Below are 16,261 nucleotides of genomic sequence, written 5' to 3'. Positions count from 1 at the left end.
CTAGGCAATGGTGAGAATATTTATGCCACAGAAATTGGCAAATGCTACAAATCAGGGCTTTTTACACTCCCCTCCCCAAGAAAGCCAGTTCTTAAACACTTATCAGCACATCACTGCGTATACCTTACAGTATGTAAACTGTATCTCAAAAGCAGAGAAAAGCAGGGCGAGCCTGGTGGCGTGCTGGTTAAGTTCACACGCTCCGCTTTGGCGGCCGGGGGGTTTGCTGGGTCGGATCCTGGGCGCAGACCTACACACCGCTCATCAAGCCATGCTCAGGCACATTCCACATAGAAGAAAAGGAAGGACCTCCAACTAGGATATGCAACTATGCACTGCGGCTTTGGGAGGAAAAAAGAGAAAAGCTGGGCTCTGAGGAGAGAGAGGAGGGACTTGTTTTCAAGAGAGAGAAAGTAGTAAATAGCACACTTAAGTTTCAGTGTGTTAAGAGAAAAGTAAGGTTTTCCCTGAGAAAGAAAGATGTTTAACATCAGGAGATCTCCGGATGACATTCACTACGTTAACAGAGCAGAGGGAAAGCCATGCGATCTGCTCAACAGACGCAGGAAAAGCACGCACTGAAGGGCCACTGCAGCACACGACGAAGTTTATTAAAAACGCTCAGCAAAGGAGGCAGGTGACTTGCTTAGTTAGATAAGGGTGCGCACAACACAACCACAGGGAACCACACCTGGTAGGAAACGTGAGCGGTGCCGGCACTGAACCAGAGCAGGAGTGCACGGACCACGCGGAAGTTCTGGCCCACAACTCGGGGAAACACAGAGATCAAAGAGGAAGAGGGACGGTCTGCACACTGCGACCTCCACCTAGAAAACACGAGGCCCCAATGACTGCTGTGCTCGTAACCAACACGCAGCCTCGACAGCGTCCTACGCAGCAGCCACAGGCAATCAGAAATGCAACCGAGAAAGCACTCGGTCGATGATAAAATTGGCGTTTCTGACACCAGGCAGAGAGCAGACTATTCAATGACAGAGGTGACTGGTGACCCAGCGGAATAAATATGAGATGCCGACCTCAAGTGCGTAAAGACAGACTTCACGTGGATTAATGAGCTAAATGTGGAAAACAGAACATAGAACTGCCAGAAGTTACAGAAGAGTAACTCTTGAGGCAGGGAAAACGTTCTTAACAGGACTCAAGCCCAAAAGTCACATGGGAAAAGGCCGATAAACCTGAATACAGGAAAATTTAAAATTTCTCTTTAGAAAAAAGTAAAATAAAATAAAAAGACTAAGGAGAACACGAGTAGGCACGTGCGAGGTCCCCAGTGTGGCGCCTCTGGTATCCAGCCAGCCGGGGCCCTGACCGCCTCCTGGGCACAGCCTCTTCCCCTGGAACAGGCCCCCTTTCACAGAACTGTGCCCTCCCCGCCGCGGGTCCCCACCGCTCCTCACCGGGGCCCAGGGTAGCCGGAATGTCCAGCAAGAAGGCACGAAAGGATCTCCCACTGAAGACAGCTCAATCCTCTTCAGAGGCAGGGTCAACAAAAGCTCAGACAGATGGGGAGACCGAGGCCGCGGGCTCCCCATCCTCACCCTCAGCTCCCAGCTACCTTGTCAGGTGCTGTCTTTTTCAACTCTCTATTTTGACATTTTAGACTTACAGGAAAGTTGAAAAACAGCACAGAGTTCCCATATATCCTTCACCCAGCTTCTCCTAATGTCCACATCTTACAGAATCACTGAACAATTATCAAAATTAGGAAATTAACACAGGCACAATTCTATTAGCTCAACTACACACCATATGTGAATTTTGCCAGTTTTCCCACTAACATCCCTTCTGTTCCAGGGTCCCATCCGGAACTCATGCTGCATTTCGCTGTCGTGTTTCTTTAGCTCCGCAAAGCCGAGACCGTCCCTCCATCCGTCCTTGTCTTGCAGGATCTGGACGCTTGGAGAGCACTAGTCAGCTGTCATTGTCTGCTGTCTCCTCATCATCCCCCTGCGACCAGGAGTCTGTAGCGAGGAGCCCTGAGAGATGACGTGCCATGTGGCATCAGGAGTCTGTGATGGCGACCGTCTTATCACAGGCCACCTGGGTGAGGCAGTGTCTGCTGTCTTCCTCCACTCTAAAGTTACTATTTTTCCCTTTCTGATAAATAAATAACTTGGGGAAGAGATACTTTGAGACTAGGCAAATATCCTGTTTCTCCTCAAACTTTCGCCCACTAATGCTAGCTCCAGTCCCCGGTCTCGCCTACAATAATTACTACCGTGGTGTCTGCCTCACGGGGATCTGCCATTTCCTCATTCCTTCCACACTAATCAACCGGGATTCTGTCTGGAAGAGCTGTCCCTTCTCCCCCATTTATCTACTTATGTACTCCATTCCTTGTCTATATCAGGATGGAGTGATGGCTACTTATTTTATTCTGTGGATTATAAAGCAACATTATCATTATTTATTTCCCTGCTGAGGTCCATCCAGCTCTGGCCACCTTTCCTCCTTCAGCTTGGCCCCCATGTCCTTTCCACAGGCCCCATGGTTTCTGAGCATGTCCTCGTTCTCCGCTCCACCAGCTGTCCCAGGAGGATGCTCTCTGGGTGTGCTCACTGTTGCTGGGCCTTCCCAGGGCACAGAGCTGGGAGATGTGTACGTGAGCACACCAACCCATGCATCTGCATACCTCTCTGTTTACCTCCGTACCTATCTATCCATATGGACACATATTAAAACCCCGGTTCACATTGACACCTGGGTCAACCCAACCCAGAGGGGCCCTTAGCCCTCCTCTGCTCCTCACTGTCTCTTCTTCCTGGCGCTCAGGATCCACGCCACACTTATCATCTGTTCAGTCCTCATGTACGCACAGAGCAGGTTCACACCGCTAACTGACCCGCGAGAAACAGACGCACCACTACAGTGGAGCACTGGGTGCTGTCCTTCGTGTCCCCCGTCTCACAGAACTAGTCCACACGCTGTTTTCTCAACTCAGGCAAAGACTGCTCCCCACCCCCGCCGCTGCTGTGGCTCTTCACTGTTCTGTCCTACACTGAGGTTTGTTTCTGTTTGTGTTCCAGCCCACATCCTGGGTGACGTTCACTTTTCATTCTGGGGTCTGTGAAATATTGCTGTGGTTCCCCGAGCGGGGCTGTCCAGAGGGGTCTGCTCAGAACCCGGCGCCCATCCCTGCAGCCCCGTCCCCTCCCCGTCCTTCCCGCCCCACCCCCTCAGCCAGTCTCCCCGGCTCTGGCTTACCCTCCTGCCCCCCTTCTGCATGAACGGGCAGGCGCGCACGTGTTCCCACACCCCCCCTTCCCACGTGCAGGGCAGCACGCTAGATGATCTCAGGCACTCTGCCTTGCTCGCTCCCTGCATGTTCTGGAAATTGCCGCCAATCAGTTCACGGAGACTGGCTCCTCCACCCAGTGCTCTGTGGTGCAGGCAGCCAGGGCTGAGAAAGAAAGATGTTTAACAACAGGAGATCTCCCTTCGGAGATCTCCTGTAGGGAGAACCGGGCTGTTTCCACAGGTGTCTTCATTGTGTCAGAGAGCATGCTCAGCCTGGATTCCTAGAAGTGGAACTGCTGGGTCAACGCATCGTGCACGTGTAGCTCTGTAGGCTGAGTGTGGTTTTAACATGCCCAGTAGTGCTTCATTGATTTCCTCCTCTGATGAGTGAGAGAAAAAATCCAATACTGGGAAAGAGTCCATCTGTTCGGGACCTAATAGCGTATATCACACACGGGGCTGTCATCCCAGGAAACCCTAATGGCCTGCGCTCAATTGTAGGACCGGGACATCTCATCCCGGAGGAAACAGGCTTATACTATTCAAGCAGCTCAATGCACACCACAGACAGCCCTCAAGAGCAAGCCACCCGAACTCTCAGAGCTGGCTCCTACCAGCACCGTTGGCGTCAAACACATGCTTTTATCCCAAACAAAGCTCAGGTCCACATAAGCTCACGTCCACACACAGACGCGTCTGGTGAGGTTCAGAGCAGCATTATTCACAACTGTCAAAGAGTAGAAACAAGCCACATGTCCATCCGTGGTGACGGGATAAAAGAGACGTGCTGCATCCGTGCAAGGGAGCACCGTTCCGCAACTAAGAGGACAAACCACAGGTCCACTCTGCAACACGGGCGAACCCCAAAAACGCTATGGTGAGTGAAAAAAGACTGACACAAAAGACTGCATATTGCATGATTCCATTTACATGAAATGTCTAGAAAAGGTAAATTTAGAGAGACAGGAAGCAGACAGGAGGACTATGCTGGAGGGAGGAATGAGAATTAACCATGAATACAAGACACATCTGGGGTGATCAAAGTGTTTTAAAACTGGACTACGGTTATGGCTACACTGCTTAGAAATCCACAAAAATCACACACCTGTCCACTTACAGAGGGTGTATCTCACGGCAGCTGTGTAAAACAGAGGAAGACAAAAGCTCTGTGCATACCTTCCCCACTTCCATTCTCCCCAGAGCCCGTGGCTTCCCACAGCGCTCTAAAAGATGACCACTCAGCCCGTAATTCCATCACACGTGCCACTTGCGCTGTGTCTTTCAACTATCAGTAAGACGGGGGAAACACCTTGGACTCTTGTATGTGAAGCACCATGCTGCCCGCACCACTGCCCTTTCCCGGCTTCATCACAGCGCGGCTCTGACCGACGAATCCCATACAACATCACGGCTCAAAGTCTTGGTTGACTATGAGGAAAAATCCTCCTTTTCCTGCAGCAAGGGCTTCAGTGAGAAACGCTCAAACTCATCACACATTTCTCCTTTCCGCCCGGGCGGGGGACGCCCGGAGCCGACCCAGAGAGGGAGAACTGAAGGGGAGCTGGGCGGGACGGGCGATGGTCCGTGCCCAGTAACATCCTGCAGGTTTACGCCACACCTGCTCTTCCCATGGAAATAGCGTCAGTTCCCTCACAGTGTCATTGGAGGAAGGGCGTCAGAGTACGGAAAGCGTCACAGTGAAATGATCAAACATGTCACTCACTCACGTGCACGTGGGTGAAACCATCTACTACGTGACACCAAGAAATACGAAGAGGACAAAAGCCCAGAGGAGGAGTCAGAGGACAGAGACAAACCCGGATCAACACTGGGTGACAGGGCACCACGCATTCAGACGGACAACAAGCCAGCAGTCCTGGCCCAGGCTTCCACCTTACCACTTCCAAAACCAGCCGGAACCTGATGGGAGTGACTGTTCCGTAGGGTTTCGGTGATGGTCAAATCTCGGTTGAACTCTCTGACCCCAAATTACGGCAGGTCTGAATCCTGTGACTCATTCCTATGAAGGCCACATCTTCCTGGATTAAGAATTTTCAGCCTCAACTCCCAAACCAGCTTCCACCTGCAGCAAACAGTTCCCTGCTCACTCCTTGTGCCACAACTCGCCTGGAACTGTTAAGTTGAAAAATTATTGCAGAAGCCTCTTTAAACTTTGAGATAGCTTTTTAATGAAAATTAAGTTTTAATGTATCAAGAAGGAAAAGATAATCCTCTGAAGCCACCTGCCCAAGAACGCTGTCTTCTAACAGGTATCCTGTAAAACCTAATGCAGGCGACCGATGCCAGGATAATAATTCTGTTTGACTATTATTTTGGGTAGATTCCTATTCTGAAAAGGAATCAAATTCAAAATGATCAAGACTAATTTATTCGATGTGATTAATTTCATTCACGTCTAGAATACAGTGGATATAAACAGTCAAATCATTGCTATTGAAACTGTGGCCCGAGCACCCAAGTCTCTTGAAGCTGCTACCCCTGTTTAGATCAACTCTGAGCTGTTTGTGCTCATACCGCGTGCCGCGTCTCAGTGATCGCTAAGCCTCTTCCGTCATTCTTCATGCAGCGGCTGGGGGCTGCATCTGTGGCCACACAGCGTCTCACGACCTCCATTCTCTACTTGGAGACATCTCCCTGGATGGGTCCCCCTTCCCGAGGCAGAAGCCAGAAACTGAATTCCCTGTCCTCACGCAGCCCCAGCACACACAAGAGGCAGGGGTACCAATCTGACACAGACAAACCCTGCCCCGAGAGAGAAACGCGAGGAAGCAGGTGCCAGCAGAGTCGACTCCCAAACGGGAAGAAACTGAGATGAAGGAGACCTGGGTGCTCGCAGGCAACAGTGGGCAGAGTGCGCGCGAGCAGCACCCATGCTCAGCGTGCGTGGTCCCACTGGGTGACAGGGTGTTGCGGCTGACTCTCAGCCTCACACAGATGATGACACGCTGCCTTACGTCCTTGAGTAAACTCCTTTTCTCAAGGAAGTCCAACCATCCGAGAAAGTTACCACTCGGAGAGCGAGAGAATCTGTGCGTACCGCCACTGACCAGAGAAACACGACGAGCTGGGTCCACGTGCGCCGCCCGCGACTGAAGGCACAGGAACACGAAGCAACTTCCAAACTTGCCCCCAGCCTGACCGACACACGTCAACAACCAGGGCCTCTAAGTGTCACGTCAGGAGAGGGGGCTAGGTAACACGACCCGCTACCGAATTACCTTCAGTCAGCTAAGACACGCTCCAGACTTACAAAGCTGAAAACAATCCTTGCTCAATCTAACTCACGACAACCGACATAGTCTGGAGCCCCCCAAGACTAAGAAAATGGGTCATCTGCACTCCCCCGGAATCTCGTGTTTCCTCATGGAGTGAGAACCCATCACTCGGGCCCCAGACCCTGCCCCCTCCCCCTTCCTTCCTGCACCCCACCTCTCCCAGCAGAGCCGCCGGGACCACAGGGAGGTGACAGGACACCTGTGCGAGTGCCGGACTCGGGTGGACCTGAAGGAGGCCTGCCGTGGCGAGGCGCAGCCCACTCTTCACGCTCACACAGGTTCTACTACGAGGATTTGCTGAACAACAGACTGAATGACCCCTGAAACACGCAGAATGTATTATTTTACTCCCATTTACAACGGTCTTCTAGGAATGGAATGAACCTCGGAAATCACCGACTCGACCGTCCCGTTTGACGCCCGAGGAACCCGAGACGGAGAGACGTTGGGAACAGCCGTGAAGTCCAAAGGCAGGGCTGGGGTTAAACCCCCGTTTCCGAAACTCCGGTAAACTCTTCTGTTCGCTCCTCCACCAAACAGCTTATAAGCCATATTCTCTTCAACTTTTAAATCCTTTAAGCCTCCACGGTTTAATCAAGTATTTTCCATTTTATTTGGCTGCTTTTCTGAAACTTCCCAGAATTATTCAAAGTTTTCTCATTTTTGTCAAGATGTAGTTACAGCTATGACCTCTCTGACTATTACGGATGCTGTCATTACTTAGGAGAGTGCATTTCAATTATACGTTGCCCAAAAGGCGTTAAAATGATGGTGGGAGCACCGTGCTGTTTTCTCAGGTTGAGGACTCCCTGTTCTCAACAGATTAATTTACTATATCACACTTTATGGTTTTAGAACAATTCTGAATGTTTTGTAAATGTTTCTGTTCCACAAAGAAAAGCACGGAAATCTGGAGATAACACAGACATATGGGGCGTAAATATACGACTGATTCACCAAGTACAATAGGAGCATGGGGGGGAGGGTGGGGAGGCAGAAAAAGCACACGTTCTCAGACGCAGACAAACTTAGCCTCGACTCTGCTTCTACCATTTACTCATTCGTTCAACAAACACTGGTAAGTGCCTGCTGCGGCCAGGCATCGTTCTGAGGCCCCGGACAGGGACAGAGCAAGACCCCTGCCTCCCCAAGGCTCCCCCACTGCCAGGCAGGCTGACAGGAGGGAGGAGGGCGGGCACGGCGGGCAGGGATAAGCAGAGAGGCAGCAGGGCACGCAGGGGGTGAGGAGGTGAGGGTGCAGAGCAGTGACGCCCAGGAGACAGCTGGAGGGGAAGCCCCGGGGCTGGTGGGGTGACCGAGGGACGGCAGGGGAGGAGGCCCCTGGGAGGACTCGGAGATGCGGGCAGTGGCAGGGTTCTGGGCAGGAGGGTGACTGATCCGTCCTGCACCTGAGGCTCTGGTCTGGCTGCTGGTGAAGAACAGATTGGAGGGGACCAAGGGGAGCCGAAAGGAGACCACAAGGAGGCTACGCAGATGAGCCGGGAAGTCTCCTCGTCAGCAAGAGGGTGACGGTGGTCCTGCATGATGGTAACCTCCTAAAATAAGACACTGGGGAGTAGCCAGGTAAACTCGGCCCCCATGCCTGACACACAGGAAGAGCTTCACAAACGTCAGCAAACATTATCCAGCCTTCCCAAGAAGTCACTCGACCTCTTATGTCAGTGCCCGATCTGAAAAAGAGGCAATGACACCTCCAAGTAAGACTTGTGAGGAACCAGTGATGGAAGTACAAGGGCTCTGCCTGGTAACTGTAAACATACGTGTCTGTTTTACAAACATGTTACAGACCTTACAGACCATATGTAAGGATATGCAAATACCCTGCACATCGCACCCTAGGGGAGGAGAGATTTTCAGATTCACACAGAATCCAACGTCAGATGGTGTCTGTAACGAGGAGTCTTCACCACGGACCCTTCTGGTACTTAGCATCACGACTCAAAGAGGGTAATGATCCGTTCCCACTCCCTCCGGTGCCCTCAGCTCCTGGACCCAATCCGTCCCCAAACCCTGCTGACTCGACTGCCAACACACAGTCCACACTGCTCTCTTTTCTCCAGCCCCACCACCTCTGTGCTCCCCCCGGGCCTCCCGTCTCATTCTGGCACCGGTTCTCCCTGCTTCAGGCTTTCTCCTGCCCATAGGAGCCTGTGAAGCCAGGCCGCACTGTCTCCCAACCTCACCGTCCACCCCGCTCCCCATCAAGGACCCGACAAAGGCTACCGGCCCCTCTCGTCCACTCCAACAAACAGGGCTCTGACAGGCTGTCCCTTCCACCTGGAATGTCCTTGTCCCCTCTTTTGGCAGGAAGAGCTCATTCTCCCTCGGGCCTCAGCACAGCACCCCTATTCAGAGAGGCCTTCCTAGAGACCACATCTCAAGCAGGGGCACCCACCTCAGCCCCGTTTCTCCTGCCATTCAGAGATAGATTCATGTCCAGGTACCCTATCTGCCTTGTGCTCTGGTTAGTCTCCCCTGCTGGAATGCTGGCTCCAGGAGCAGAGCCCTTCTCCCTCCCAGGGCGTCCTTCCGCGATGACTCACACAGAGACAAGGCCTCAGTGAAACCTCCAGCCAAGGGAAGAGGGGTGAGAGCAGCCCAGAGCAATGGGAACCAGCCCTCCACCGTACACGGACGGAACGCGAGGGAGTCGGCGGAGGGCTTCCCGTTTCATCCCATTCGCTGAACTACTGAGAAGGTTGATATTTCAAAACTCCAGACCTAAAAAAACCAGATAACCACAAATAATACAAATCGACACGCAAGAAGGATATTTTAACAGCCACTGTAAGGGAATGCGGCTGCCCCAGAGGCACTTAAGCCTCCACTGGCCCAAAGCAACACCCGCCCTCTCCAGGGGCCAGAGCCGTCCTGGATGCGAAACTCTCCCTCTAGGTCTTTAAGACAAATAAGGCATAAATCAGGAGCCAAGTCCTGCTAGTCCCCTGAGTAGTACCAAATTTGGTAAATAAAGGTGCCAACTTCTAATCAAATTAACAATACTTTTAGAGACAAATGAATTTTCTTAATAAAGCAAAAAGCCATTTCCACATGTATCTTTCTATGAGGATGCCCCAAGGTGTGCTTAGCACTGTGAGCTAATGAGAAACCAGCTCCAAGGGCAGCGCGTCTTAGAAATACTTTTGAAGTGAATCAAGGTTCCCACTCACCGGAGTCCTGCCTCGCTCCTGGGCTGACCTGTCCCTGCTCCTCCAGCCACCGCCCCCACCTTCTCAAAGACTTTGCTCCTGCATATCATCCCCTTTCCCACGCATTACAAATTTGCCCTTCTCTACTGCATGGTTCCTATTAGCCCATAAACACGCTATAATCGCTCTCATTTAAAAAATAAAAATTAAAAACTCCCCTGAACCCACGACCCCTCCAGCTACCGTCCCGTTACTCCGTGCCCTTTTAACAAAACTGCTCTAAATTCCACCATACTTGATGTTCTCCGCCTCCTCACTTCCACTCCCTCTCTCCCTGCAGCCGCCTCTCGCCACCACAAGGCCACCTGCCTCTTATCAAATCCAGGAGTTCCCCGGCAGAAGGAGAGGGAGCCAAGCAGTGCCTCAGCCCTGGGTTCTGGCCGCCGGACCTCCTGGTTTCCTCCTCCTGCCCCCTCCCCTTGCAGACCCCTTGCCAGAAGCCCCAGCCTCCGTCCTCACCCTCCAGCTCTTCCGCATCCACACCCACTGCCCCGCCTAAGGTTTCAAACACGAGCGATATGCAAATGACTCCGAATTTACATATTTGGCCCCAACCTCTGTTTGAACCCAACCACAATTTCCAAGGGGATCCAAACATCTCTACTCAGATGATTAATCACAAAAATAACAAGCAAAGTAAACCCTCTTAACTACTGTCAACGAGGTACTATTTCAGGCACTTCACATTAGCTGTGTTTATCGACCCAACAACACTGGGAGACAAGTTGCTACCATTCTTCTTAATTTATGGAGGAGAAAACTAAAGCACAGAAAGACTAAACAGCCTCCTCAAGATCACACGTCTGGTCCACGGTGGAACGACACGAAACCCGCAGGCCCGGGGTCGACCTGGGGCTTGAGTGCTAAGGAACCGCCTTCCGGAGAGTCTGAAGCCTCCCGCGCCTCCCAGACTCCTGCTACTCTCAAACCAGCGCCGGCCAGCTGCTCAGACCCTCAGAGAGACTAGGGCAATCCTGATGGGCCCGTCAGCAAAAGGGGCCCCAGTCCATCAGTTCTCAGACCCACCCTTTCCCCCATCCTAACAACCACGACATCAGCAGCGCCTGGCACCGGTGGTGGCTCCGACGCCGTCTCACTCACGGGCAGGAGGCAGGTGTGTCAGTCCTGCTCCGGCACACTCAAACTCAGCTGTCACTCTTGGAGGTAACCCACCAACAGGTCAGTCAACAAATCACTCGAGGACCGGAAACCCCTCCTGAACACCCGCCAGTAAGATCAAGAGGGCACCCAAGCTTGCAGACTGGGTGTCGGCAGCCTGGACAACACCCCAGAGACAGCAGGGGTGTGGTCTCAAGAAAAGCCACCTCAGCCACACTCGGTGACCACGCCGTGCACCACACAGCATCACATCAGCGCTGAGTCAAAGGATGACTTGGAAGAACCGGATTCTGATGGTGAAGGATTTTAGAATTACTTTACTTTATTTCACTCATATTCTCCTTGTTTACGAAAGCACACAGTGATTTGACCTTCAAAGTCCATGCTTCAAGTCTAAAGGCTCTCTCAGTGAGTCCAACTGAAACCTAAGTGACAAGAAAGCATGTCACAGGCTAACCGGCAACGCTTTCCTGTTAATAGTACAAAAAATAAAGCTGTGCCTTACAATCAATGGCGTCTGCCACGTGCTGAGATACAGCAAGCCGGATCAGATGGCACCGCCTCCGCCCAGGTCCTGGCCTGGTCCGCGGGCCCAGCCTGGTCACCGCAGGCCCCTGCCGTGCGGGCGCTAGGGCAGTCCTGCCTGCGCCACTAATCCGTGGCCTCTCTGTGCCTGCTTTTACCCACATGTAACACGGGAAGACGAGCAGTAACACCGACCTTTCAGACTCTCATGAGAATTAAATAATATATGCAAAGTGCTCAAATAGCCTGGCACGTCACTAGCTCCTAATAAGCATCCAGTACGTGACAGCCAGAGTGATGCTTTTCAAAGATAGACCAGACCTTGTTCAAAACTCTCTAAAGTTAACTAGAAAAAAGAAACAAGGGAGGGGGGAAGGCTTCCCAACTCACTGAGATTAACAACTGAATTCCTTACTACAGCCCCTGCTCAGCAAGACACAGCCACCAGCGTCTCCAGTCCCACTCCCACTCCCGGCCGCCCTCTCACTCTCCGGGCCACACTGGCCTCGCTGCTCTTACCAGCACAGGACCAGGCGGCTCGGGCCCAACGCTTGACTCCAGGGTTCCCGCGGCCTGGCAGTGCCCAGCTCCCAGCGTCCTTTGAGCCCCCTCTCAGACCCCCGCCCACCTGCCCAGCACTTGGCACTTAAGCCGGGGTTTACTGTCCCCTCCTCCTCCATAATGTGCATCCCCTGAGGGCAGCAACTGTCCTTGCTGTGCTCACCTCCACATCTCCAGCCTAGAACAGTACTGGAACACGGTAAATACCTGTGAGGTGACCTTGTGAGTGAAACAGAAGGAATGCAGAGACAAGCAGAGTTTCACGACACTTCCACTAAAAATACCTGGCACCTCTGGGCCACTTCTGTCCCCCCCCCCCCGACCCCCGCCCCCTCTTATTCATTTTAAATCCACCACAAAGACATGAAACCGAAAAGCAGTCTTTTTTCTTCATCCACTCCTAGAACACCTCACACACAGGTGGAGAAGAGTGGCGAGCAGCAATAACCAGACTGCAAACAAATGTGACACTCTGACACTAATGGTGTGGGCCCAACAGCTGTCAAGCCAGGCACCAAGACCACAAGAAGACCCCTGCTGGCACTGCCATGTGCCCTGTCTACACTCCAAACGAAAGGTCACCCTGGAGAGAAAAGTCACTCAAGGAATTAAGGAAACCTTAATGACTTCAATTTACAATTTTTAAATGAAATTCTCACTATTTGCCTTTCCTACCTCACATTATGAACGTATTTTTTAAAAGATCTTTTTGAACACCCTGCATTTCCAACACATCCAATTATAGATTTGGAAATACACATTTTAGAAAAGTGACACCAAAAAAACCATCAAGTTTTGCAATAAAACTGGACCTCTCTAAGCTTTTCAGTTTCATATTAAGATTGATAACTTTTCTTAAGTGTTTTACAGCTGGGAAAGCTATGAGTTCACCTATTAACTTCCAAAGCGTACTTTCTAACTATCTCCTAAGTCCTTACATAGCTCATCACGGAGTTCAAGGGAATAAAACTCAGTTCTTACATAAACCTCACAGCTAAAGAATTTCGATGATTAATAAAAAATTATCAATAGGTTTTGCTTGAATCCATATATTAAAAAAATTCATTGCAGCACTGTTTATTACAGCAAATACTAAAAACCATATTAAAACACATAAACCACGTGTGTATTTTGACCCCTGCTGGGAGAATACAATCAACTGGTCACAGCACTTGGACGGGAAATGAGCAGCTGGGGATGGAGTAAGATGAGGTTTTATCATTTTTTTGGTACTTTTTGAATGTACTGTGTGCATGCTTATATTTTTTAATCTATAAATAAAAATTTTGACGCTATACATTTTTAAACTTTATAATTTTACAACTAAAATTATAAAGCTTATTTTAAAAAAAATAATGCTATAAAAGTGATTAACAAAACAAACTGCCAGCTTTTGACCTGTTTTGAATTCTGCCTATCTTCTTCAGCACTGCGTCCCCCAGGCCTCAAGCAGGGAGGGCCAGACATACCAGGCCACAGATAGGTATTTATCAAATGCATTAAGTTTTCTTTATTCATTCACCAGACAAATGTAAGTTTAAAGAATTTTCTTATTCCAAAAAGCCAAGATCAGTTGAAATGCTTTTATGACATGTAAATTCACAAAGGAGTGAATCAGCCTGTGAGGCAAGAAGTTTTTGTCTTGGATGCTATTAGCCAGTTCTCTCCTCACCTCCCAGCACCGACTTCACAAGCACATGGCACCTCCAGATACATGTGTCATCAACCTCTCGGAGCTGGACCAATTTTCTTTTCACCACTGCCCCCTGCAGAAAGGCCTCCATTTTTCCCTTCCAATTATAGCTTCAAATTTGTTGAAGATGTGGCTGAACATATTCAGTCTCAGGAACCCCAGACGTCTAGCGGGGCATTACTCACAGACAATGCATTCCTTTCAAAGCCCTGGGAGTCCCTTGCCTCCAGCTCCAGCAGGATCACGCACCCAGCTCAGAGTGTCTCATCAAATATTGATCCAGCCCTGTTGTGGGTGTCCACACTGAGAGGATCTCGCCTCTGGAGGAACCCTGCAAATTCTCCTACCCAGGGCGGAGACGTACCAGCCACCCTTTTGCCTTTTTTTCCTTCTCCCTTTCCCTTCTGGGGAGCCCTTAGCAGCAGGGGGGGAAGTACTCTCAGCCCCAAAGAAAAGATGGTCAGCAAAAGACGGTCCAGGAACTGCTCGGAAGACAACATAGTGTTTCAGAAAATGCAGTTCTGGGCGGCCACTTTCAAAGGTATAAAACACACGGGTAAATTTAAGAAGGAACAAAGAGGATTACATAAATATTTCCATTCCAAAAGTCACTGATGGAGCATCTTAATCAGGGCACTGAGTAAAGAAGCAAGTTTGGTATCAAACCACTTTTTGTTATACTTGGAGAATAGAACGCTAACGATTATGGTTTGTGTTAAGAAGGAAACCAAACGCCCGCCCTTATCAGAAGCAGCAACCCAAACCTGCTGGCTCAAAATACCAACTGCGAGCCCAACACAACCGTGCGGGTGTCCGACATATAAATCGGGACTGGAACACATCCGAGGTTCTCGGCATGTGTATCCGGACTCCAACACGTTTGAGCGTCCACGGCCCAATTTGACGCCCTCCCTCGGACCCATCCACAACCCGGTAATTTTCCTACTGCAGATTTGAACACGTCAGAATTCACCTCGGTCCCCCAATCGCCCCAGATTGTTCCGGATCGCTCCAGACGCCGGGCACCCGCGGGAACTTCCCCGCCCCGGGCCGCCCGCGGCGCAGAGCATCCCACGCGGACACGGCGCCCTCGGGAGGGGACGCGAGGCCGTCCCGGCGCAGTCTCATCCTGGGGGCGCAGCCTCTCGTCCCCCAGCGCCGCAGCCTCATCCTTGGGGCAGCCTCCCCTTCCCGGTGGTGCAGCCTCATCGCGGGGGCGCACTCTCTCCTCCACCGAGCGATCGCAGAGCCTTCCGCGCGGACACGCTGCCCTCTCGAAGGGTACGCAGGGCCGTCCGGGGCGCAGCCTCATCCCCGGGCGCAGCCTTCCCTTCCTGGGGCAGAAGGCATCCGGAGAAGACGCAGCACTCCGAGGGAAGGGACGAGGCTGTCCCCGACGTCGTCTCCCCTCCCCGGAGGCGCAGCTTCACCCCGGGGCGCAGTCTCCCAACTCCCCTGGCGCAGCTTCACCCTGGGGCGCAGTCCCCCCACCCCTCGGGCGCAGCTACATCCCAGGGAGCAGACTCCCTCCCCGGGGCGCAGCCTCCCTCCCCGGGGCGCAGCTTCATCCCGGGGCATAGTCCCCCATCCATCCCGGGGTGCGGACTCCCTCCTCGGGGCGCAGCCTCCCTCCCCGGGGCACGGCTTCATCCCGGGGCATAGTCCCCCCTCCATCCTGGGGCGCAGTCTCCCACTCTGGGGCGCAGCTTCATCCCGGGGCATAGTCCTCCTCCATCCCGGGGCGCAGTCTCCCTCCCCCGGGCGCAGCTTCATCCCGAGGCGCAGTCTCCCTCCCCGGGGCGCAGCCTCATCCCGGGGCGCGGTCCCCCCCTCCATCCCAGGGCGCAGCCTCATCCCGGGGCGCAGTCCCCCTCCATCCCGGGGCGCAGCCTCCTCTCCCGCGGCGCAGAGCATCCCGCGCAGACGCGGCGCCCGGGGAGGACACGCGGGCGTCCGGGCGCAGCCTGCCCTCCCCAGGCGGCCCGCGGCCCCTCCGGACAGCCCTCCGGACACAGCGGCCGGCAGCCCGGGTCCCGCTGGTGCCGCACGGCCGGCGGCCTCCCCACCTGCCCCGCGGCGCTTACATAAACGCGGCCCGGCGCTGCCCGGCGTGTGTCCGCCGCCCGCCTCACCTCCGCGGGCCGCCCCGCACGCCGCGCCGGCTCGGGCCGCCGGTCCGCGGGCTGCCTGGGCCGCCGGCTGCGGCGCGCTGGCCGTGTCCTGGCGCGGCCCCGAGCGCGGCCCCGAGCGCGCCCGAGACGCCCAGCCCGCGCCTCGCCCGCAGCCCCGAGCGCTCAGCCCCAGCCCGAGCCCGAGCCCGAGCCGCGCCGCCCGCCCCCGCCCGGCCGCGCGCACGCCGGGGACGCCGCCACGCAGCACGTGAGCGCGCACGCTCGCCGTGCCGACCTCCCCGGGGTCCGCGGGCCGGGAGTCCGGGCGGAGGGGATGGCCCCGGGGCGGGGGCCCGCCGATGGCGTTCGGGGGTGCAGGGGACGAGACCCGGCGATGGTGGCCGGGGGCGCAGCGGACGGCCCGGGGACCGCCCTGACCGGGACGGGGACCGGGCGATCGTGGTCGGG

The 16,261-nt window shown here is 53.4% G+C and overlaps 1 protein-coding gene across 4 annotated transcripts in view; it reads right to left on the bottom strand.

Annotated features, from left to right (window-relative positions):
- The window catches only part of ADARB1 (adenosine deaminase RNA specific B1), a 137,177-nt gene extending 121,224 nt beyond the window's left edge, over positions 1-15,953 (bottom strand). For 2 of the 4 annotated variants that reach the window (XM_023630298.2, XM_070252464.1), the window contains exon 1: positions 15,815-15,953. The gene's annotated coding sequence lies outside the window, so the exon portion shown is untranslated. Of the gene's footprint in view, positions 1-15,766 lie in introns of all 4 variants that reach the window. The other 2 variants (XM_023630299.2, XM_070252465.1) reach the window with 1 other exon arrangement.
- Between the last annotated feature and the right edge of the window lie 308 nt (positions 15,954-16,261).

Source organism: Equus caballus, chromosome 26 (genome assembly GCF_041296265.1).
Source record: "Equus caballus isolate H_3958 breed thoroughbred chromosome 26, TB-T2T, whole genome shotgun sequence".
Lineage (NCBI taxonomy): Eukaryota > Metazoa > Chordata > Mammalia > Perissodactyla > Equidae > Equus > Equus caballus.
The sequence above is the reverse complement of the archived record's forward strand: the minus strand, read 5'-3'. Positions and strand labels throughout refer to the sequence as shown.